At 43.2% G+C, this 24246-nt stretch overlaps 1 long non-coding RNA gene across 1 annotated transcript; it reads left to right on the plus strand.

Moving 5' to 3' along the window:
* Window positions 1–937: 937 nt before the first annotated feature.
* On the plus strand, window positions 938–24026 carry LOC115460136. Its single transcript, XR_003940386.1, has 5 exons — window positions 938–1170; window positions 1932–1995; window positions 10301–10364; window positions 22481–22590; window positions 23583–24026. It is a non-coding gene; the product is annotated as an uncharacterized LOC115460136 (long non-coding RNA).
* The last annotated feature ends 220 nt before the right edge of the window (window positions 24027–24246 follow it).

Below are 24246 nucleotides of genomic sequence, written 5' to 3' on the forward strand. Positions count from 1 at the left end.
GAAAAACGAGAGACAGATCTCATTCAGGTGGCGAGATTACAAGCGCTAGGGCTGCCAGCCGTGAGTGACAAGCCAAGTGCCTTGAGGCTGGAGGCTGCAAGAGCTACTGTAAGTTCCTTTCAACTATCACCCTCAGAGTCATTCAACTGCAGCTTCCCCGCACCATCAGGTGGGGTTCATATATCTAAAGTTATCAACTCTTCCTGATGCTGGAAACCGAGCTGGGAAAGAATTTACAAGACACATAGTGCTAAATGAAGAATGCTAAAACAATTTAAAAAAAGGAAATCAAACGCTATGAACTTCTGAGAGAACTTTCTGTGGCTGGCATTTGCTCGCGTACAGCACTTCAACTTTCAGCAGCTTTCACTTCTTTCCGGTGCCCTAGCGCACCTCTATGCACTTGACTTGCTCTTATATCTTAACCGGGGGGGGGGGGGGGGGGCTGACCCCCTCCATCACCTCTGAATCTCTAGACCTGACCATCTCATCTAACAAGCGAGGGAGGCAAGGTGCTTTTGAATGGGGTTAGGGCAGTGACCCATCAAGAGCGTAATGGACCTCCCCCTCCCCCGCCCTAGATACATCAGTAAAAGTAATGAACATGAAAAGGCCGAAGGCGACTCAGGAGGAAGGGCCGGGGTGCAAAGGGGTCTCCGGCCGGCCGATCGGTCACTCATCATCATACTCTACCTTCAGCGCAGCCGCCGGCGCCTGACTCACTGGCACGCAACTTCCACGCGGTTCTCTTCTCTCATCAGAAGTGCGGGCTCCAAAAAGAAACAAAGAAAGAAAGAAGGAAACAAGCAAAAAAAAAAAAAAAAAAAGGAAGAAGAGGAAGGCAAGAGGAGAGAGACCCTCGATTAGCCCTCCCCAATCTCGGCTTCTAATCCCTGCCAGTGGGCGGGGGGTCGGTCATTCAAGCCCGAGCCGCTGGGTGTCTCCTGTGACTTAGCCGGCTGTGCGCGTACAGATAGATATACGCGTGTGTGTGTGTGTTAGGGGGGGGGGGGGGGGGGGCTGCGGCTTGCACCGCCCAGGATTTGCCTCTTGGCTTTCTGTGTGTCTGCGAGAGGGAGAGAGAGACGGCAGCAGAGCCAGAACCGCCGGGCATCAAGGGGGAGCGCTCTGCTTCTTCTCCCTTCTTCCCCTTCAGTTTGTGGGGCGCAAGTAAGTCTTTTTTTTCTCTCTTTTTCTTTTTCTCTCTGTTTCCCCCACCCCTCCCTCTTTCCTTCCTTCCTTCCTTTCTCGGAAGGAGGAAGTCAGGTGAGAGGCGGCGATGCCCTCCCAGCCCCTGCTTGTTGTTGTTTATACGATGCTGTTAGCTCTCAGGCGGCGCCTTGCCCTCCCCCTCCCCTCCCGTAGCCTGTAGATCGGGGGGGAGGAGGGGGAGGCACACAGCCCCCTCCCTCCACTTTATGATAATATTTATGCGCCACATGGCTTGCTGTCAACTAACTGCACACTGTGCCTAGAGTGAAGAAACAGTGAGGAGCTTCTAAAGCAAGACACCCCCCCCCCCCCCCCCCACACACACACACACACACACACACACACACACACACCTCCGCTCACCTGCAAAGCTCTGAAATACGCTGTCGGCCCTAAATTGGTACTGACAGTCCATATCTTTGCTTGCTTTGTAACTTCGTTGTTTTGCATCCTCACCCCCCGCCCTTGAGATCAGGGTTGTGGCGAGGCGCAGCACAGACTGAGGTTGTGGCCAGTGGGTGCCAGCATGTGGCATTCGAAGGTAATATAATTTTTCAAGCTGAATATGGAAATGTGAGCAAAGCCACAGTGCTCTGCAGTTTAGGACTAGTGAAATCCGCTGTTTCTGGTACTGCTGCTAGTACTCACTTGGCGCAGGCTTTTTTTCCGTCCCTACGATGTCACAGCACGCTTTATAATATTATGGTTTTGCATTACAGGAGTAGGTGTGGTGGTGTCGCCACTTGGGTGGTCTTTTTGGATGTTTATATTCTTTCAAAGCAGGTAAGAAACAGTATTAATACCTTGCCCCATCTAGCTAGATCTCATCTGCTAGATGGGCATTCTCTTGAAAGGTAGATGACATCTGGGCCACCAAGGCTACTAATAACATAGCCTTTATATATATTTGGACAAGTTGGACAGGGCCATTAAGCATGATTTAGCTGGATAGCGCTGGGCATCTCCACCTGCCACTTCTGAAGTGAAATGGGCTTTCCCATTTAGGACCAAGGAAACAATAGGGCAGATGATTCATAAAATCCAATATGCCAAGACAAAACAGCAGATCAGAATTACTTTCTTCAAAACTTTACCAATAGGTAAAGTACAGTCCATGCTCGATATTCATTACAGTATGGTTCTGCAAAAACGTTGCAAACCATGAAATTGCAAATACTGAAAAACCGTACTTATGGGAAATAGGGGTTAGGTTTCAGCAATACCAATTTTCCTTCAAAACAGTGAAAAGTGAATTTCATATCCCTATAGGAAATATAGGGTTTGGTTCCTGCATTGGACAACACATAACAATAACCAGAGAAACATGGTGTGTTGCAAAAATTATTTTTATTTGCTGAACCATTTACAGTATATAAGTATTGCCATACTGGGACAGACCAAAGGTCCATCAAGCCCAGCATCCCGTCTCCAACAGTGGCCAATCCAGGTCACAAATACCTGGCAAGATCCTAAAAAAGTACTAAACATTTTATACTGCTTATCCCAGAAATAGTGGATTTTCCCCAATTTAATACATACTGCAGTAACATTCTTCAATTAAAGAAATTACACAGAACAGTGCTGGAAAATAAATACTGTACCATGCAATGAAGAAAATCCCTCTTGGCTGCTCTAGGATGCTTGGTGGCAGTTTCCAGAAGCATACAAGCAAACGCCAAAACCGCAAAAGCAAAAGGTGCATGTCTGCAAATACGCGAACACAATGATGGCGAATGGCGGTTGCTATTTGCATCTCTGTGGATGAGCGAAATAGCGAATGCGCGAATAGTGCGGACTGTATCACTAAACAAGCCCAAGGGGCTGATCTGCTGTTTTCTACTGCCACTTTCCTATTTAGGATCCATACTGGTCCATTGTCAGGACAGGATGCTAAGTCAACAGGGTCTGACCCAACTTGCCACATTGTATATTCTCTCCAAAGTGCAAAATCAGGCACTCCTCTCTGCAGAAACCAATGCTTTTGCAAATCTTCCTTACCATTTATTTATTAGGATTTATTTACCACCTTTTTAAAATAATTCAGCGCAACAGGACACCTGTGAGAGGGTCTAATGAGAAATCAGAACAGCAAAGTTCTCCTGAGGTTTCACATGGAAAGACACGAAAATGCTCTGAAACATGAACAAAGAGCAAAATACTGCTGTGTGGAAGCCCCACTTGCAAATCCTGGAGAACATTTGGCCCTCGCAGTAGTAGATTTTCAAGCAGAGTCTGCTACCTGCAAAAGGTCTTTGAATTCATTTAATAGCCTTCTGTGATGCAAAAACATACAAAGTAGCTTATTAATAGTGCATTTTTTGAAAACAGGTGTGCAAAAACTTCCCATGATGATTTTCTTAAAAGATAATTACACCTCAGTGAAGAGTAGTTATCATTTTTTTTCAGACTTCGCCACAAAATTTCTTGGAAAAAATGCTACAAAACTCATTTGCATTTGTAACAAATGTTTGCAAATATGGTCCTCTAGCCTGCGGAAGATCCTGCAGGTCAGTACATTAAGACCACAAGATAGGCATTTTGTGGGGGAAAGGCTGCATGGCATTCTTTACAGGCAAAACTTTACAGGATGCAAAGTTATATTAGCCTCATAGATGCTGTAATAGAATTCAAATCACATGCGAAAATCTCTCGGTTTTGTAGGGGACAGTAGTAGGGAAACTTGTGTTTGATTAATATCTTATGAAACAAAGTTGTGAGTGCGAATTACACACTTAGAATATTTGTTAAATGTGATTGTCAAAAGCTATTCAATGAATTAAGGGTGAAAGCGTTTCAATTGTGCAGTGGAAACAAGGCAAATATTTCATTGCTCATGAAGGGGTCTGGAGAAAAAACTGCAGAGTAAAGGACAGCTCTGAGTATAAAACGACATGTATTCAATTTCAAAAGCTTTTCTCTATAAGAGCAGAATAAGAGAAATCTATTCTCCTACTTATCATTTCTTTAGTGCTACTAGACATACCCAGCGTTGTACACAAAACACATAAGAGACAATCTCTGTTCGACAGAGCTTACAATCTGTTCGACAGATAAACAGAACAAAGAAGGGATTAGGGAGTTACTTATTATGGGAATGATTAAAAACAAAAACAGGTACTAGACAGGTGAATAGGGGGTTAACAGTTAAAAGCAGCTTATTCAAAGCTAGGCTAAAAGCCCACCTTTTCGAGGCTATTTTTAACTCTTAACTCCCTGTTCACCTGTTCAGTACCCCAGTTTGTTCTAATCATTTCAATAATAAATAACCCCCTAATCCCTTTTTTGTCCTGTTTCATTGTCTTTCAGATCTAGCTCCCAGATTCTTTCCTAGGTCATTTTGTCTAGATATATTAATAGAAAGTAAAGACGGCCCCAGCTAATCTCAGATCAATATATTTTCCCTATGCAGGGGCACATGGTGAGGAACAATCTTAAGTACTTTTTACATTTTATCATGAATAATTATTTAACTCCATATCCACTCTTTAGTTTGCAGTGTGTGCTGGTACACAGGAATAAAAAATAGGTAACCAGTGTCAATGAAAACTTATACTGTTAAATCATTAAAAAAACAAACAAACTTGAACTTCTCATCTGTCTCCTGTGGGAACTAATGAACCAGAAAGGAACACTTTGAATGTGACTGACCTGGGTTGACTTCGATATGACACATTCAGTCATACATCCATCCAATTAGCTAAACTCTAATCTGTGACTCTTCCAAGCTGGTCCCAGAAAAGTCATTTTCATTTTATGCACTTATGTACTGCGTAGACCTAAGCAGTTTACAGTTTCATTTTAGAGGTACTGGGTCTGTCCCTAGTGGGTTCACAGTCTAAGTGGAACATTGTACTACTGTTGTACCTGGGGTAATGGAGGGTTTAATAACTTGCCCAGGGTCACATGGCGCTGCAGAGGGAATTGAACCTGGTTCCCCAGAATCTCAGCCCACTGCTGGCCATTAGGCAGCAATGAGAATCAAATGCAGTTCCCCAGGTCCACAGCCACTCCTAGGGGGTATTTTATATAGCCACTTTCTTGCATTCATGGCCTCTTATAAAACACTAACTAGCATAGAAGCACACACTTGACATGATGGCACATTCTTTGTAATAAGCATGTATGGGAGTGGAGTATGCATATGCATGTGTAAATTATAAAATACATTAATTTACATGCATATAATAGTGGTTGGATAATCGAAAAATTGGATAATACAAAAAAAGTGGATAAGGGATAAAAGAGAGGAATGTTGAAAGCATATTTTTAAAAAAAGAAGCATTAACAAGAGTTTACAAGCTTAGAGGTGAGTTCTCTAAATTGCGCCTAAAAAGTCGGCACTGAAAAAACCTGCTTAAGTCTGGGGGGTCACGCAAATATTTAGGCACGTCCATTTCCACCAAGGAAAACACGGTGCAAATGCCCCCACCTAAATTTACGCGCATGCATAATTGCATGCATAACCCATAATCACACCCACAATCCATCCCGAACCGCCCATGACCCTCCCATTTTCATGCCCCCTTTTTTGGGGGACATGCATAAAATTTAGGCATGGATCATGCACCTAAATATACACCATGCATACATTGATTCCAGTTAGCGCCAATAATTGCTTGTTAAAAAGCTAATTATGTCACTAATTGGCTCATTCAATTTAAATTGTGCATGCAAATTTGGGCACATGCACAATTTATGGTGACTTGAATGCAATGCCTAGAAAGAGAGAGAAATGATGCTGTGATGTCAGATAATCCAGAATGTTGGATAAGGGAAGGTTAGTTAAGTGAGACACTACTGTACTTAAAAATTATGGATGCAAATATTTGATTTCATAGAGACGAGACGCTGCTCTGTTCTTTTCTGCTTGACTTTGTTTCAAGCATTGTTTTACGCGATAGCATCAGGAAAGAGACACAGATATTCCTTCTACAATTTGGATAGTATAAGAAATCATCATACGGTGAGAAGACTCCTGACGCAGGCCTGTATGGCCGAAACACAGCTGTGTCGAGTCCCTTTCTCCCTGCTATCCTTTGGTTAATAAAGTTTATTTTTTAATTCTCACAACCAAAGTGTTGTCCCCCCTTTTTATATGATTTTTATTATATTTTTAAATACAAATTTGAAGATTTCTTATATATTTTTGTGTTTTTATTTTTTATTTTTATTTTTATTTTTGTCAGTCATCTTCGCTGTTTTGTTTGTTGCAAATATTCATACCAGCTGTAGGGTACAAGATAGAGAGAAGGATGACCAAATTAATAAAGGGGATCGGATGACTTCCCTATGAGGAAAGGCTAAGGCGGCTAGAGAGATGGCGCGGGGGGGGGGGGGGGAGGATATGATAGAGGTCTATAAAATACTGAGTGGAGTGGGATGGGTAAACGTGAATCGTTTGTTTACTCTTTCCAAAAATTCAAGGATTAGGGGGCATGCAATGAAGCTACTAAGTAGTAAATTTAAAACAAATCAGAGAAAATATTTCTTCACTGAGTGTGTTATTATGCTCTGGAATTTGTGGCTAGAGAATGGTAAAAGAGGTTAGCATAGCTGCATAAAAAAAAAATGTCCATAGACCATTAGTAGGGTAGATTTGAGGAAATCCACTGTTTATTCCTGGGATAAGCAGCATAAAATCTGTTTTAGTCTTTTGAGATCTTGTCAGGTACGTGTGACCTGGATTGGCCACTGTTGAAAACAGGATACTGGACATGATAGACTGAGTCTGTTCCAGGGCTGCAGTTCTTATGCATTTATGTACTTATATAGGGCAGGCATAAATGTCTGTGCTTATAGTGTAGGCCTAGATTTCTGCCACTTACTCTCGTATTTTAGAAAGACAAGCAGGCACCTACTGGTCTATATAAAATTGACCTAATATTAGCACCTGAAAATGCACTTACACCATGCACCTCCTTATAAGATTAGCCCTGGGCAGGGCAATTCTGTAACAGGGTGCTAGCAATTATGCACACGTAAGTGCTGAGATAGAACATGTGTAATTGCACTACATGCTATTCTTTAACCCCCCCTGTTTATCAAGCTGCGTGGCAATGCCAACACAGCTCATTCAAAATGAATGGGCTGTACTGACATTGCCACACTGATAGCCGCTAGAACTGCTTAGTAAACAGGGGGATAAGGTAGGACGAAACTGCAAGGGAGCATATATATATATAGGCAGAGCATGAGAGATTCGGTGAGAGTCCGCCAAGGCGGAGGAACGCCGAGATTTCAAAATGAAGCAACAGCATTAAAAAAGGAGTGGGAAATAGGCCAGGCTAACCAGAGATAAACAAGGAGACTTAATTTAGAACCCATGTGTTTTCTACTCTAAGGTCTTTTTAAAGACCACATTGTTCCATTCTATTTTGTCTACGTATATTGACCATTTGATGTTGTTACGTATTTTATTTAAAGACTCCTGATGCAGGCTACCAGCCAAAACACGGTACTGTGTTGAGTCTTCAACAATAAACTATCTACGATTGACTGAAGTCTCTTCGTTTGTCTATGGTTAGCCTGACCTATTTTCCACTCCTTTTTTATTGCTGGAGCATGAGAGAGGCATGGGCATGGCTCTAATTTACATGTTAAAAAAAAAAAGCTGATATACCCCCTTTGCAAAAACCAACCAAGGAGAAACAACAGAACAAAAAGGAGAACGACCAAAGAAATACCAAGCAAGGGATAGTTATTAAAAATCAAAAGACATACAGTCTAAGCAGATCTATAAAATCCATAAAAAATGGAATATCAAGACTCAATGCAGTCCTGTGTTTCAGCACGCAGTGCATCTACCTCAGGAGTCTCAACTTGTAAATCCCTTGAACTGTACAGAAACAGATATATGCACAACAAAATATGTGCTGTGGTGGCAAAAGGACACCAACTGCTGAAAGTAACACAGTTCTGTGGTTGACCTGGTGGGGCATTTTCAAATGGGGCTGGCCATCTCTAAGGGCGCCCATCTCCGAGGACGGCGCCGTGAAGGGGCGGGGCCAACCATATTTTTGAAACGAGATGGGCGTCCATCTTTCATTTCAAAAATATGGTTGGGGGCACCCAAATCTCAACATTCGGTTCAAATGCTGAGATCACCGGCTGTAGAGATGAGCGCCGTCGGTTTTCAGCCATAATGGACACCGAGGGCGCCCATCTCAAAAATGAACAACTCCAAGGCATTTGGTCATGGGAGGGGCCAGGATTCATAGCGCTCTGGTTCCCCTCACATGCTAGGACACCAACCGGGCACCCTAGTGGGCACTTCTACAAATTAAAAAAAAATTGCTCCCAAGTGCATAGCTCCCTTACCTTGGGTGCTGAGCCCTCCAAAACCCACCAAAAACCCACTCCCCACAACTATACATCACTACCATAGCCCTAAGGGGTGAAGGGGGGCACCCACATGTGGGTACAGTGGGTTTCTGATGGGTTTTGAAGGGCTCCCATTTTCCACCACAAGTGTAACAGGTGGGGGGGGGGGCCTGGGTCCGCCTGCCTGAGGTGTACTGCACCCACTAAAACTGCTCCAGGGACCTGCATACTGCTGTGATGGACCGGAGTATGACATTTGAGGGTGGCATAGAGGCTGGCAAAAAAAGTTTTTGTTAGGGTGGGAGGGGGTTAGTGACCACTGGGGGAGTCAGGGGAGGTCATCCTCAATTCCCTCCGGTGGTCATCTGGGCAGTTCATGCACTTTTTTGTGAATTGGACCTTAAAAAAAAGGGACCAAATAAAGGGGACCAAATTCTCGCCAGGGACGCCCTTCTTTTTTCCATTATCGGCCGAAGCCGGCCATCTCTTAACCACGCCCGGCACGCCCCTGTCCCACCTCTGCTACCCTTCTGACACGCCCCCGGGAACTTCAGCCGTCCCGACGAAGGAAAGCAGTTGGGGACACCCAAAATCAGCTTTCGATTATGCCGATTCTGGCGCCCCTGAGATTTGTGTCGAAAGATGGGCGCCCTTCTCTTTCGAAAATGAGCTGGCTGGTGTAAATGGTCGCACCTAAATATAAGTCCACCAATTCTTGGTGCACAGGTGCTGTTATACATTTGGCGCTCAGCATGCGGCATTGGCGTGCCTAATTTAAGGCACCGAGTTATAGGATTGCCCCCTTAGGACCAGATTCTATATATGGCACCTAAAAAAAAAAATCGATGCCGAAAAAAATGTGCATAGTGCTAGTCTATAAACCTCACCTAAAGTTAGGCGCAGTTTATAGAATATGCATAGCACCTGTTCCTGTGACTAAAATTTAGGTGATTAAGTAAAACCCAGTATAAATGCCTGCACCTATCTTAGGCGCGGATTGGACACATTCTATAACATTGCGTGTAATTTTTAGGAACGCCCATGCCCCTCCCAAGGCCACACCCCTTTCGAGATCCACATATTAGAATTTATGAGCATCACTTTACAGAAGACGCTTAGAAATTCTAATTAGTGCCAATTGCTCGTTAGTAGGCAATCATCAGTCCTGATTGGCTTGTTAATTACGTTGCATACATGATTTGTCCACGTGGCCAGCTCATTAGACGTTTATAGAATCCATCCCTTAATGCCTAATCCCATGTATTTATGAAGTCGTGCACAGTACATACAGGGGCAGGTCTTCCTTTTTCCAAACTAATTCATTTAACTTGGAAAATAAATTCTTCTCTCTGATTTCCTGGTGGTGTATTATGCTGTAAGTTTCCTGAAAAGCATACCTGGCACAGGGTTACTGTACCTTTCTCCTGGAATCTAAGACAAGTTTTGTTTTTTTTGTAATTTATTTTTAAATGTAATTTTGTTTGCCTGAAGGGCAAACCTTTTCTTTAGTATCAGTCAGTGGCAGGTTTTATCACTAAAGCCCCAGCAATAAACAAACCAACACATTTCTTGTTTAAGTTCCAAGTGTTTGGAATGAGGAAGGGGAGCTGATCACAGCAGTGCAAGTCAAATCAGCTTAAATAGTGGAGTTTTCTTCTAAAGGACACAAGGTTATTGAAATCTCAATGTTTTGGACTGATTTTTGTTTTGTTCTTGAGGAGATGGAGGAATAAAGGGTGACAACTAAGGTGATGTCTCTTTATTGCAGGGATGGGCAGCCTGCGGCCTGAATGTGGTGCACCATTACATTGTATGCAGCCCATGAGACCAGGGTAAGTATACACTGAAAATGTCATTAACTAGAGTTTGGGTGATTGGGTGATTTATATTTTGTAAATATTTTCAGAGAAGCCACTCTAGCAGTTCGTTTCCATCGTTTAGTTAAATTTTTACTTATTTATCAGAGGTCTATGGAGTGCTGTGCATTTCCAGTTCCAACATTACTACTACTACTAATAGCATTTATATAGCGCTACCAAACGCACGCAGCGCTGAACATTACATATTGTTGCAGCCTGCCAGGGATAGTACTGACATTCATGCGGTTCTCTGTGTATAAAGGTTGCCCTCCTTTACCTTACTGTAATGTCATTCACGTACAGAGCTCTGCTTTTTTCATTAGGTCAGATAGGAGGTTACCTGAATACAAAAGTGAATTATAGGTCAGATGACAATGGTGGCATGATGGTATTTGTTTTCAAAAACTGGAAAGAGCTAGACAGGAAAAGGGTGATGGCTTGGAAGGTGTGAAAAGGGACAGAACAAGACAGCAGGAACTGCAGCTGCAGGAGCAGTATCCCCTAAATTCTATATATCGCATCTTGATTTCTGTGAAGGAATTGAAGCATATTCTATAAGAATGCGCATAACTTGGCTAACTAGCTAATCAGCATTGTTAATTGGATGTAAACAAGTAATTATCAGCACTAATTGGCATTAATTGAGATTTACGTGCACAACTCACTAAGCATATACTGTAACATGGTGCGCCTAAATTCTAAGTCATGTAGTTGAAAAGAGGGCGTGGCCATAGGCGGGGCATGGGCATTTCTACAATTTATGCATATTATTACGGAATACACCCGCTGCGTGCCTAATTTAGGTGCCAGGATTTACACCAAGTAAAACATGGCCTAAATGGACGTGACCATATTTGGTCACATGGAGAGGTGCTAACTGCTGTTACTACATCTTCCAGAGCTTAACTATTTGTTCAGGTGGTCTTTTACAAAGGTGCACTAATGATTAGCACACGCTAAACACCAGAGACAACCATAGCGTGCCTTTGTAAAAGGACCCCTGAGTCAGCCTCCTATTTATTTTAAAAGTGTTTCTATGTAACTTCATCGAGTGCCCCTAGTCTTTCTACTTTTTGAAAGAGTAAAAAATCAAATCACTTCTACTCATTCTACACCACTCAGGATTTTGTAGACCTCAGTTATATCTCCCCTCAGCCATCTCTTTTCCAAGCTGAAGAGCCCTAAACTCTTTAGCCTTTCCTCATATGAGAACAGTTCCATCCCCTTTATCATTTTGGTCGCTCTTCTTTGAAACTTTTCTAATTCCGCTATATATTTTTAAAAATATGGTGACCAGAACTGAATGCAGTATTCTAGGTGAGGTCGCATCATAGCGATACAGAGGAATTATAGTATTCTTGGTCTTATTTACCATCCCTTTCCTAATAATTCCTAGCATCCTGTTTGCTTTTTTGACCACTGCCGCACACTACTACTACTACTATTTAACATTTCTAGAGCGCTACTAGGGTTACGCAGTGCTGTACAAATTAACAAAGAAGGACGGTCCCTGCTCAAAGGAGCTTACAATCTAAAGGACGAAATGTCAAGTTGGGGCAGTCTAAATTTCCTGAGAAGAGGTGTAGTGGTTAGGTGCCGAAAGCGACATTGAAGAGGTGGGCTTTGAGCAAGGACTTGAAGATGGGCAGGGAGGGGGCCTGGTGTATGGGCTCAGGGAGTTTGTTCCAAACATGGGGTGAGGCGAGGCAGAAAGGGCGGAGCCTGGAGTTGGCAGTGGTGGAGAAGGGTACTGAAAGGAGGGATTTGTCTTGGGAGCAGAGGTTACGGGTAGGAACGTAGGGGGAGATGAGGTTAGAGAAGTAAGGAGGGGCTGCAGATCGAGTGCATTTGTAGGTTAGTAGGAGAAGCTTGAACTGTATGCAGTACCTGATCGGAAGCCAGTGAAGTGACTTGAGGAGAGGGTTGATATGAGTATATCGGTCGAGGCGGAAGATAAGACGTGCAGCAGAGTTCTGAACGGACTGAAGGGGGGATAGATGGCTAAGTGGGAGGCCAGTGAGGAGTAGGTTGCAGTAATCAAGGTGAGAGGTTATGAGAGAGTGGATGAGAGTTCGAGTGGTGTGCTCAGAGAGGAAAGGGGGAATTTTGCTAATGTTATAGAGGAAGAAGTGACAGGTCTTGGCTATCTGCTGGATATGCGCAGAGAAAGAGAGGGAGGACTCAAAGATGACTTCGAGGTTGCGGGCAGATGAGACGGGGATGATGAGGGTGTTATCAACTGAGATAGAGAGTGGAGGGAGAGGAGAAGTGGGTTTGGGTGGGAAGACAATAAGTTCGGTCTTGGCCATGTTCAGTTTCAGGTGGCGGTTGGACATCCAGGCAGCAATGTCGGATAAGCAGGCCGATACTTTGGCCTGGGTTTCCGCAGCGATGTCTGGTGAGGAGAGATAAAGCTGGGTGTCGTCAGCATAAAGATGATAGTGGAAACCATGCCATGAGATCAGGGAGCCCAGGGAAGAGGTGTAGATTGAAAAAAGAAGGGGTCCAAGGACAGATCCCTGAGGAACTCCAACAGAGTGCGGGATTGGGGTGGAGGACGATCCATGAGAGTGTACTCTGAAGGTACGATGGGAGAGATAAGAGGAGAACCAGGAGAGGACAGAGCCGTGGAACCCAAAAGAGGACACTGGGCAGAAGATTTCAGCCCATTGTCTACAACAACACCTAGATCTTTTTCTTGGGTGCTGACCTCAAAGCTAGACCCATAGCATCAGGTAATTATGATCCGGGTTATTCTTCCCAATGTGCATCACTTTGCATTTGTCCACATTAAATTTCATCCGCCATTTGGATGTCCAGTCTTCCAGTTTCCTAAGGTCTTCCTGCAATTTTTCACAGTCCATATGCGTTTTAACAACTTTGAATAGTTTTGTGTCATTTGCAAATTTAATCACCTCACTTGTCATTCTGGTTTCCAGATCATTGATAAATATGTTAAATAGCACCGGTCCCAGTTGAGATCTCTGCAGCACTCCATATTCACCCTCCTCCATTGAGAGAAATGGTCATTTAACCCTACCCTCTGTATCCACAATAGAACATTGCTTCCTATCTCATGACTCTTTAATTTTCTCAGGAGTCTCTCATGAGGAACGTTGTCAGAAGCTTTCTGAAAATCTAGATACAGTACATCAACCATCTCATCTTTATCCACATATGTATTTACATCTTTAAAAAAAATGAAGCAATTGGTGAGGCAAGACTTCCCTTGGCTGAAGCCATGCTGACTCTGTCCCATTAAACCATGTTTGTCTAAGTGTTCCATAATTTTATTCTTTGTAATAGTTTCCACTCATTTGAAGTTTCTCACTCTATGAACCCCTTCTCTCATTCATTAGAACCTTAGTGCCAGTGCTGTGATCTTGTGTTTTCTCATTTTTGATGCCCCCTATATGGGGTACCCCAGAGCTTCCCCTTATTCCCTATTTTATGTACTATTTTTATGTGCTCACTGAATTCTGTGGTTTTGGACGAGGGAGAGTATCTATACTCTTATGCAGATGATATTTTTATCTTATTGACGATACCTAACTGTTACAATGGGAATATTTGGGCTGATTTACCAAGATAAGTTACTGGACAAGCTAAAATACGCTAAAGCTGAATCCTGCAAAAAACTAAAATGTTATGGTTTGGAGATTATTCATTAGCTGCCCCTTTCAGTCATTTGTTTAAACAATAATGATTATTTTACTATCAATAATACAGCCAGAGTTTTGGGCTTTATTTTAAATTCATCTTTAATTTTTGAATTTCAAATGAACAATCTATGGGGCCCTTTTACAAAGGCATGGTAGGGGTACTGCGTTGGTAGCACAAGGTAAAACAGCACTACTGCCAGGCACCCTGCGGTAGTTTTCTTTTGCCGTATGCTGTTTCCTGCGTTAGAAAATCATTTAGGGCCCTGTTTACTAAGCTGGCCTAAAGGCATGCTAGCGTTTTAATCTCATGCTAAAAATTAGGACGCACTAATGCTAGAGACACCTATAGGAATATATGGATGTCTCTAGCATAAAACATTAGCACACCTTAGTAAACAGTGCCCTTATGTTTTCTAGCGTGGGGTCGGGGAGTAGGCATGCCCTGTGGTAATTGAGCAGCGCGGGCACATTGCTGGGCACTGCCCGATTGCCAAGCAAGTAGCACGTGAGCCCTTACCGCCTTCTAAATAGGAGATGGTAAGGGACCAGGTGGTGCTGGCCATGTGCTAATTTGGAAATTAGTGCGTGACCATTAATGGCAGAAATAGAAATTTGGCCATTTTAGAGCCATGGTAAGAAGTGAGTGGGAAACCCACACATTAAAACTACCGCCGGCCACTTTTTAGCACGGCTTAGTAAAAAGAGCCCGTTATATGAAGTGTTCACCCCTGTTTTCACGAAAATCGGTTTGTTTTGCCAGTTGAAGGCCATGATTTTTATCCGATTTGGATTATTTCAACTCTTTATATGCTGGGATTACGGATTTTCTTCTGAATAAAAAATTCCAAGTTTTACAAAACCCTGCAGCTAGATTAATTTTCAAAAAGAAATTCAATCATGTTTCTCTTTTGCTGATCGAACTTCACTGGCTCTGTGAATGTAATCAAGCATGGATTGCCTTTAAAATGGCCCGCTTTGTTTTAAAAATCTTAGAGGGCTTTAGACTGGTGCTCTAACCACTAGGCCACTCCTCCACTCCCACACCTTTTTCAGTAGTAGCTCAAGGTGAGTTATATTAGAATTAGAATCCTACGTTCATGAGAGGCAGGCCTAAGGGGCCCTTTTACTAATCCATTGTAGGGCTAACAAGCGGGTAGTGCTCGCCAAATTGACACTACCACCAGGGTAGTGTGGGCACCCGGTGGTAATTGCAAAGTTGGCGCACGCAGTTTCCCCCGGTAGAAAATAATTTTCTATTTTCTACCATAGGGGGCATTCCCGGTGGTAATCGGCAGCACTGCCACATTGGCGCGTGCTGCCTGATTACCGCACAAGTAGCGAGTGAGCCGTTTGCTCCAAGTAAATAGGTGGCGTTAAGGGCTCAGGCAGTAAATTGCAACACACTACTTTCCTTATTAGCGCCCAACCATTTACTGCCCCATTAAAAAAAGGCCTTTTTCCCAGCCGTGGGGAAAAATGGCACAGGTGCGAAAATTTCTCACATCCAAACTGGCGCAGGACACTTTTTACTGCAGCTTAGTAAAATGGTCCCTAAGAAAAGAAAAGCCAAGTGAGCATATCTTCCTATATACTACCTCCACCCTTTTCTGTGTACCAACAAGTACATGTGCTCTGAAACCCATGCACCTACTTTAGGGGGTCTTTTACTAAAGATTAGCTTGAGCTATCTGCAGCAGAGCCCATAGGAAGAAAATGGGCCCTGCTGTAGCTAACTCAAGCTAATCTTTAGTAAAAGACCCCCTTAATGACTGAACCATTGATCCTATATAGCGCACCTTCTACGCTGAAATCCAAGCATATTCTATAATAATGCACGTAACTTAATTGGCTTAACAAGTTAATCAGTGTTAAGCAATAATGACCACTAATTAGCAATATTTAGAATTTATGTGCATAACTCGCTAAGCCTGTTCTGTAAAGCACTGCACCTAAATTCTAATGCACACAGGCGAAAAGGGACATGGTTATGGGTGGGGAAATGGGCATTTCATTGTTGTTCCAAAATTTACATGCACTGTTATAGAATATGGCCCAGTGCGTGTAAATCTACGCACCGGGATTTATACCACAAATTCATTGGTGTAAATGGAGGCACGTAGTTGTAGGCACTGGAATATCAACTAAGCATATTCTACATACCGTGCCTAAATCTAGGCACAGCTTAGAGAATACGCTGAGTCAGAAATGTTTCCCACGTAGGGTTTTAGGCACCATCTATAGAATCTGGCTCTGAGTTGAGAAAAAATTTCAGTGCAGAGAACCAACTAATACTGATTTTACTCTGTGTCCTTTCAGTGTTTGTTGGAACTGTGGGGATTTGACATGGACATTTTTGTGTGGTTTTTTGAAGACTAAACTAGACCGTACGGCTTTTAGCTATTTTTCTCTGGGTTTTTGGTGAGCAGAGTTTTCTCCAGTTTTGGAGTGTTTTTGTTGCTCTCTTTTTTTCTGTAGATAGATAATTTAGGGGTCCTTTTACAAAGGCATGCTAGCATTTTTTATCATGCAGTAAAAATAAGCGTGCACTAAGGACCCCTTTTACCAAGCTGCGGCAAAAGGGGGCCTGTGCTGGCATTGGTGCATATTTTTCACGTGTGCTGTGGCCCCCTTTCATCGCAGCGAATAAAAGGAAAGTCTAACTTTCCTGCAGGAAATGGCCTTGCAGCAAGTAAAGCACTTGGCATGTGGCCATTTCAGTGTGGGGGAGCCCTTACTGCCACACATTGAAGTGGCAGTAAGGGCTCCCGCCCTGACCTGGTGGTAACCGGATAGTGCGCAGCACTACCCGATTACCGCTGGGTACACTCCGGCACTACAAAAATAAATACATTTTTGTAGTGCCAGAAATGATGGCTCACTAGGGATGGGAAGTACCGACGGACTGCTGCGGTAGCCCAGTGGTACTTCCTGTTTAGAGAGCAGTAAGCCCGAGTTGGGCATACCACCACTTAGTAAAAGGAGCCCTAAATGCTAGAGACGCCTATATATTCCCATAGGCATCTCTAGCATTTAGCTCGCACTAATCATTAGCACATGCTAAAAGCACTAACACGCCTTTGTAAAAGACCCCCTGTATGAGGTAATCGATAATACCTAAGAATCCCTTTGGGAAAGACTGACACGTTTGGTCAGGCCAATGCTATTTGAGCTTTGAGGCCTCGTTTATTTAGGTTTAGAGAGTTTTTATAGGCCCCCTTCCCCCCACACACAGTCTGTGTTAGCCATCTTGTTAGCAAACTGCATGTTTCATGCTTCTTTGGTGGGGGCGGGGGGGGGGGGGGGTCTTTTTTGCAGAGCAATATTACACTAGGCCTCGATTCTGTAAATGGTGTCCAAATTTGGGCACCGAAAAAATGAGCGCTGAGCACTATTCTATAAATGGTGCTCTGAGTTGGGTGCCATTTATAGAACAGCGCACAGCACCAGGATCCATGTCCAACTTTGGGCACGAAGATTTACACCAATTGACACCTGGTATAAATCATTGCACGTAAATTAGGCATGGATCCCTGAATTCTATAATAGTGCATGCATTTTTAGTGAGCGCCCCTGTCTTGCCCTTGCTCCTTCCAAGGCCATGCCCCCTTTTCAGTTGCGTGCTAAAAGATTTGCACGGGCATCTTTATAGAATATGGCTTATCAAGATGTGGACATAAATCCAAAGTGTGGCCAATTAGCGGCAATAATTGATTGTTAGTGCCCAATTATTGGCTCATTACTCAACTAAATTGTGCGTGCAATATGGTTTCTAGAAGTTTTCCTAGTTATGACTCCAGAGCTTCCATTGATGTGTGCTTGAATGTTCATATATTATATATGTTATTTTTCTTTTCTCTTGCTCTATTTAAACATATTTTCTTTGTGATTTCTTTGTTTTAAATATTTATAAGTTAAAAAAGAAATTGTGCATGCACCTAAATTTGCATGCACAATTTTGAGCACCATATATAGAATCAGGGTGATAACTCGTGGAAGATTTATACCCTGGGCACATTGTGTGAAAAATCTCTCTTTAGGGGTGGTTTACCTGTGGTATTTCTACTTTCTACATGCTTTCAGATGTATTTGGATACTTGGCTCATACCACAGAATGTACATTCCACTGGTTATGACCAGAGTCAGGTATACCTTCTACCAGCTACTGCCAGTTGGTTGCCATCACTGTATGGAAAGAGTGGCATTTGTTCTGCTTAGGTTTTAGGAATGATATTAAGGATAAGCTGGCCCATGTGGCACCTTCCCTCCTCCCTCACAAAACTTAGATATCTTCACTGATCTCTGTATTAAATTCAGCACTCAATTAACTCTGTATCATTTGAAGGAAAGAGAGGAATCAGGCTTACCCTGACCCCTGTTATGAAGCCCATTTTTAAAAGGACACATACCCCAGCTTGGAACCCATGAAGGTAGTCCTGTCTTAGCAAATGTTGTCATCTGAGGAAGAGGAGCTTATAAACAAAAAGTGGAGATGGCCAGGGGATTGATGATGTCACTAGAGCCACACTCTGGTTAGTAATTTTATTGTTGACCTGACATGGCTGTGTTTTGTCAAGTGTCTTCATCAGGGGTCCATACTCACTCGTTCATGATATGCATAAGCAAAGCATTTTTTTTGTTGTTGCTTGTGCAATATGGCATATCTGGTCAACAATAAAATGAATAACCAGAGTGTGGCTCCAAGTGACATCCTTATCCCCCCTAGCCATCTCTGCTTTTTACTATTTCTGTTCTCTGCAGAATGTTTTTGTTCCTCTCGTTTCTCTTCTGAATCTAGGCTTATGCTATCAGGTCTGGGGAATTGTGTAAAGATGAGGCCTTGGAAATGCGTAGGTAGGACTCTGTCAGGGTTGCCGAGAGACAGGGCCTGGGGCAGGGCCACAGCAGCCACCACCACCCTCCCCACTCAGGCCGCAGCTACTGCTCCCCCCCCCCCCCCCCCCCCCCCCCCCCCCCCCCCACCTTCCTGTGTCTGCTCCTCCCTTGGCCTATCACTCTCCTGCTCCTGTCTGCTGGGATCGAGTTATCGTGTTAATGCAATCACCCGGGTCCCGGCACACAGGAGCAGCAGAGAGATATACCCCAGTGCCAGGCCCCCCTTGGAGGCCCAAGGAATCTTGCCCCCTCCCCCCAGTCAGCAGCCCTCGGCTCAGGCAGGAAACATCAGGATCTGGGCTCCAACCAGGGCCTGCTGGGTCACTCCATCAGTACACAGTGCCCCTGGTTCTAGTAGGCACATAATGTCATTCACTCTGGAAGACATGAAATATGATTAACGATCAAAGAGAAATGTTAGTGATCATTAAAGCTGAGCTGACAAAAGACCAAGCTCAATGGAATAAAGAAAAATAAAAAATCCATATAATACAAGAACAAAGTGAAAGAGATTACGAGGCATTTTCAGATGATTACAGAATGAAACTGAATGAAGTGCTTGCATCAGTCCCAAAAGACTTTGAAAGACAGACAGAAGAATAACTCAATCAAAAGGAAAGAGCGGATGTGCAGAACAGTAGTTCCCAAACCTGTCTTGGGGGACTCAAGGCAATCTGGTTTTTAGATATGCAGTGCTTCCATTGCATGCAAATTTATCTCATACATATTCATTGTTGGTATCCCAAAACCTGAGGGGTCCTTTTACAAAGGCACGCTGAAAAATGGCTTGCGGTAGTGTAGGCACAGGTTTTGGGTGCACGCTGATGCATTTTTTAGCGCGCCTGTAAGAAAGGCCTGTTTTTTAAAAGAAAATGGACGTGCGACAAAATCAAAATTGCCACGCATCCATTTTGGGTCTGAGACCTTACCGCCAGTCATTGACTTTAGCGGTAAAGAATCTGGGTGGTAATGACCTACATGCATCCAATGCCACTTGGCGCACATCTGTTACATGTGCCCAAAATTAAAAGATATTTTTCAGACATGCGTATCAGATGCGCGCCAAAAATGAAATTACCGCACGAGCTACGTGGTGGTCGGGCGGTAACTCCATTTTGGCACATGTTGGGTGTGCGTAGACGCTTACGCAGCTTAGTAAAAGGGCTCCTCAGTTGGCTGTTGTAACTAGTGGTCTTGAACATAACTGAGAAGAATGGATGGTCCAGGAAACCAAAATTCTGCAAACCAAAGAAGAGCAGCATGAAAAAAAAAAATGTTAACCGACCTTAAGTGCATCTGGAATGAGCATCATGTAGATCTGGTTAAAGGAACCTAATTCATAAAGAGCTTCTTTTACCAAGATGCGGTAAAAGGGGCCCTGTGGTGACTCACTGGCTTGCCGCATACCAAGGCCCCCCTTTTACCACCACCCAGAAAAAGGAAATTCTGGGTGGGGGACACGCTTGCCGTGCGGCCATTTCCCTGTGGAACCCTTACTCCCACCTATTTAGGAGGCGGTAAGGGCTCCTGTTCTACTCCGGTGGTAGCGGGCAGTGAGTGGAACTGCTCGATTACTGCCAGGTAAGCCCACAGTGCAAACCTTTTTTTAAAACTCTGACGCACTGGAAATGGAACATATTGGGGGCAGGCATTACTGCTGGGGTCCTAGTGCCTTATTGGCATGTGGCAAAGCAGCAGTTTGGTACCATAATTTTGTAAAAGGAGCCCAAAGTGCCATAGACAAATGACCTGATACACCCTGAAAAATGAATATACATGGCCAAAACAGTTCAGTATTTTCTATGTTTATTTTTCTGAAAAGTTTTTCAAATGTTTAGTGTTTTATTTTTCTTCATTTCACGCATTCATTTTAATAAACTTTTTTTGAATGTATGTTAAAACTTCTTAGCACATACTAATTGTTTGCACATGCATTAATTTGTAGGTTTACGTGCGCAGAATCGATTTTCTATACACTAAAAGTTTTAAGGCACCTAGTATGCACTAATGAATGCACATCCCTCATGGACATTCTATATCAGAAAAGCCTAGGAGATACATTTTCAGTGTGGAACAGAGTCCCTGAATTAGAATAAGTACCAGTCTGATTTCCAGTTCCTAGGTCTGTGGCCTACTGCTGAAACCCCCTAGGAGGATTATGCCTTTAAAAAGGACTAATAAAGCCCATAGAAAGACTAGCCCTCTAATGAGCTTGACTTATCTTCTGGACATGACATTAGACATAAATGACTGAATGAGTTGAAAGCTATTATAATTGAAAAAGAGGGGAAAAAGAGATTTGTTTATCAACTCATGGCTTGCAGTATCCCCACACTGATGTCTTCATTGGTAAATTCTCTTGTAAAGATAAAGGGATCCTTTTACAAAACTGCGTTACTGATTAAGGCACGCTGAATGCGAAGAAGCCCATGGGAATAGAATGGGCTTCTCATTCAGCACGCTGCTAATCAGTAGCGCAGCTTTATAAAAGGAGCTCAAAGTCTGAGAGGAATATCTGCTGCTGTGTTAAAGTGTTGTGGATTGTACTGCCTTCACTGTGAATTCCCTGTAAAATAGCTACTCCTGTGAATGTAACAGAGCTCCATCCCTGTTTCTAGTCTGAATTGATTGCCTAGGACCCAGTGGCGTAGCAAGGGCAGGGCAGTGGGGGCGGTCTGCCCCGGGTGTCAACGGGTGGGGGGGGGGTGCTATGCTCTGTCCATCCACCCCCCCTTGGCATGGAACTGCCTCCCCCCCCCCCGACGCAGTCCCCACCTGCCAACCAGGTTCCAGCTCCGTCTACCCCCAGCGTGGCACCGCCTCCCCCCCCACGCAGTCCTCACCTGCCAACCAGGTTCCAGCTCCGTCCACCCCAGTGTGGCGCCTCACATCTGCAGCGCTGCTGTAAAAAGAAGAAAATCGCCTCGTCGTCGGCCCTTCCCTCACTGTGTCCCGCCCTCGAGGAAATAGGAAGTTATGTCAGAGGGTGGGACACAGTGAGGGAAGGGCCGACGACGAGGCGGTTTTCTTCTTTTTACAGCAGCGCTGCAGATGCGAGGTGCCACGCTGGGGTGGACGGAGCTGGAACTTGGAAGGCAAGTGGGGACTGTGGGTGGTGCCGTGTTGCCCTGTACCCGGGGGGGGGGGGGGGGAGCAGTGGCGATCCGCCCTGGGTGTCAGGCAACCACAGAACGCCACTGCTAGGACCTGATTTCTTGGTAAGAAGATTTTCTAGTGGTCCTGTTAGCAGTGAGATTAAAATCTGAACTAACAAGGGAGCTATTCCCACACAGAGGGGTCTCAAACCTACACAGTTCAGGTTTTATCTCAAGTGGTCCACTACACCATCTGTTCAGCCATAACTATATGGGAATTCAGTAACCCAGGAGGGGTTTTGAACCAGATATGAGAGAAGAGTTTCAAATAATATTGCTGATGGGTTAGTAGGGAAATCATTATCTTTTGGAAGATAATGCTAATGTAACCCTTTTATGCAATTTACTTTATTGTGCTCATGGTTAATTGTTGTTTCAGAAGTTAGGATGCTGGAGAACGGACATCAGAGTTAACCACGTTTTACCAGCAGTTGAAGACTTATCCTGAAGGTGTGAAGAATTTAGCTGCAGCTACAGGAGGTATGTAGGGTCAGTATATTTCACAAACATGCAAAGGCTTGTTTGTGTAGGCATGTATATGGGTATTGGGGAAGTGGGTTGATGGGTGGGGGAGGGGGGGTCAGCTTTTAGTATACTTTCTAATTTTTGTACAATTGGTAAGCTTTGTTTAAATCAGAAATTCTCAACCTTCTGTTGTGACACACCTGACAAACAAGGTTCATGTATATGTCACACTGAACACTAATTCACAACTGAATAAAAATCGTCTAAATATTTCATTTTTGTTAAAAGTGAATCAAGGGAAATATAAAACATTCTTAAACAGAATTTATTTATTTATTTTATAACCTGTTAAAATTTAATATTGATTTTTTTCAATCAAAAAAGTTTTAATCTACACTTGCTTTATCAGTGAGAAATCTGGGACTGATGTGTTGTATACATTTTTTCGATATGGAATTGAATGGTAGGCAAATTCATACTACACTGTCAACATCAAGAAACTTTGTACCATTCTAGAGTCTTTACAGAGCAGAGAGCTCTGCCCCTCACAGCTTGTCATACAAAACAAATATGTATTCAAATTTTGGTATCACCTCAGAAACAGTAACACAGAATCCCTCCACTGCCAGATACTGTGAAGTAACACAAAACCCTGTAAATATGCTACTCAGAAACTATGTACCAAACAGAACCTATGGACAGCAGACCTGCAAAATTTCTAGTTGGGGGCTGGCTGAAGAAACAAGTTAAAAAGCAATGAAGAAGTGCATGCGCTTAATGTGGCCTTCCTTTCCATGACATACAATTCAACCTTTTCTATAGCAGGCAACAGACTCTAGAAAAAGCTTCTAACTTTGCTTAGAACGTTGCAAGATCATCTTCCATGTAAAAGAACTTGAAGTAATGTTTGTCTACACGGCTATTTGAGGATGTGGTTTAATTATGTTCAGTTGTATTGTTTGATTTTATGTACCTGTATATTAATTGTTTTATGTTTTTAACACTTTGATCCACAGAGAACTGTTTAGGACCAAATTTGTGGAATATGAATGAATAAATGATAATGATGATGATGGTGATCACATCGGCGGGAGCTCACCAGTTTAGTGTCCTTCCTTCTTTTCTGAAAAGAATCTTGTCGGGAAACTCACATCTTAAACTCAGAAATTCTAAGAGTATCCAGTACAGGTCTACTGTGGAGTAGAGGTGACAGGCATATTGGAACACCTTTGCCTGGCCTATGCAGTAAGGAAGACTGCTTCAAATTTTCTTGTCCAGGAAAGAGAAAAAGAAGTGACTGCACAGTGAACACAGAGCACAGTGGAGGTGTGAATGTAGATATTGCACTAAGCATCAGCTGAATTAGTAGTTGGGAAAAAATAACTCCATTTCCATGTTGTACATTTTCACAGTGGCTTTTATACTTATTGATGTTTTTCTGTCCCTCCTATTATTGTATTTCCTACGGTTTAGTTAATTCAAACTTTTGTATTTCCATAAGTAAAAGTTTTGTTAACTATTACTTGACTGTACTTGATTGTTTACATATTAAGGGCTAGATTTTCTCTGGCAGTCAGAACACACAGTGCTTTATCCTTTTCGCAGCACAGCTTAGTTGAATACAAGATTCTTCAAATACATATTCAGGACCGTATAGTACCAACATACACTACCGGTACT

Source organism: Microcaecilia unicolor, chromosome 1 (genome assembly GCF_901765095.1).
Source record: "Microcaecilia unicolor chromosome 1, aMicUni1.1, whole genome shotgun sequence".
Classification (NCBI taxonomy): domain Eukaryota; kingdom Metazoa; phylum Chordata; class Amphibia; order Gymnophiona; family Siphonopidae; genus Microcaecilia; species Microcaecilia unicolor.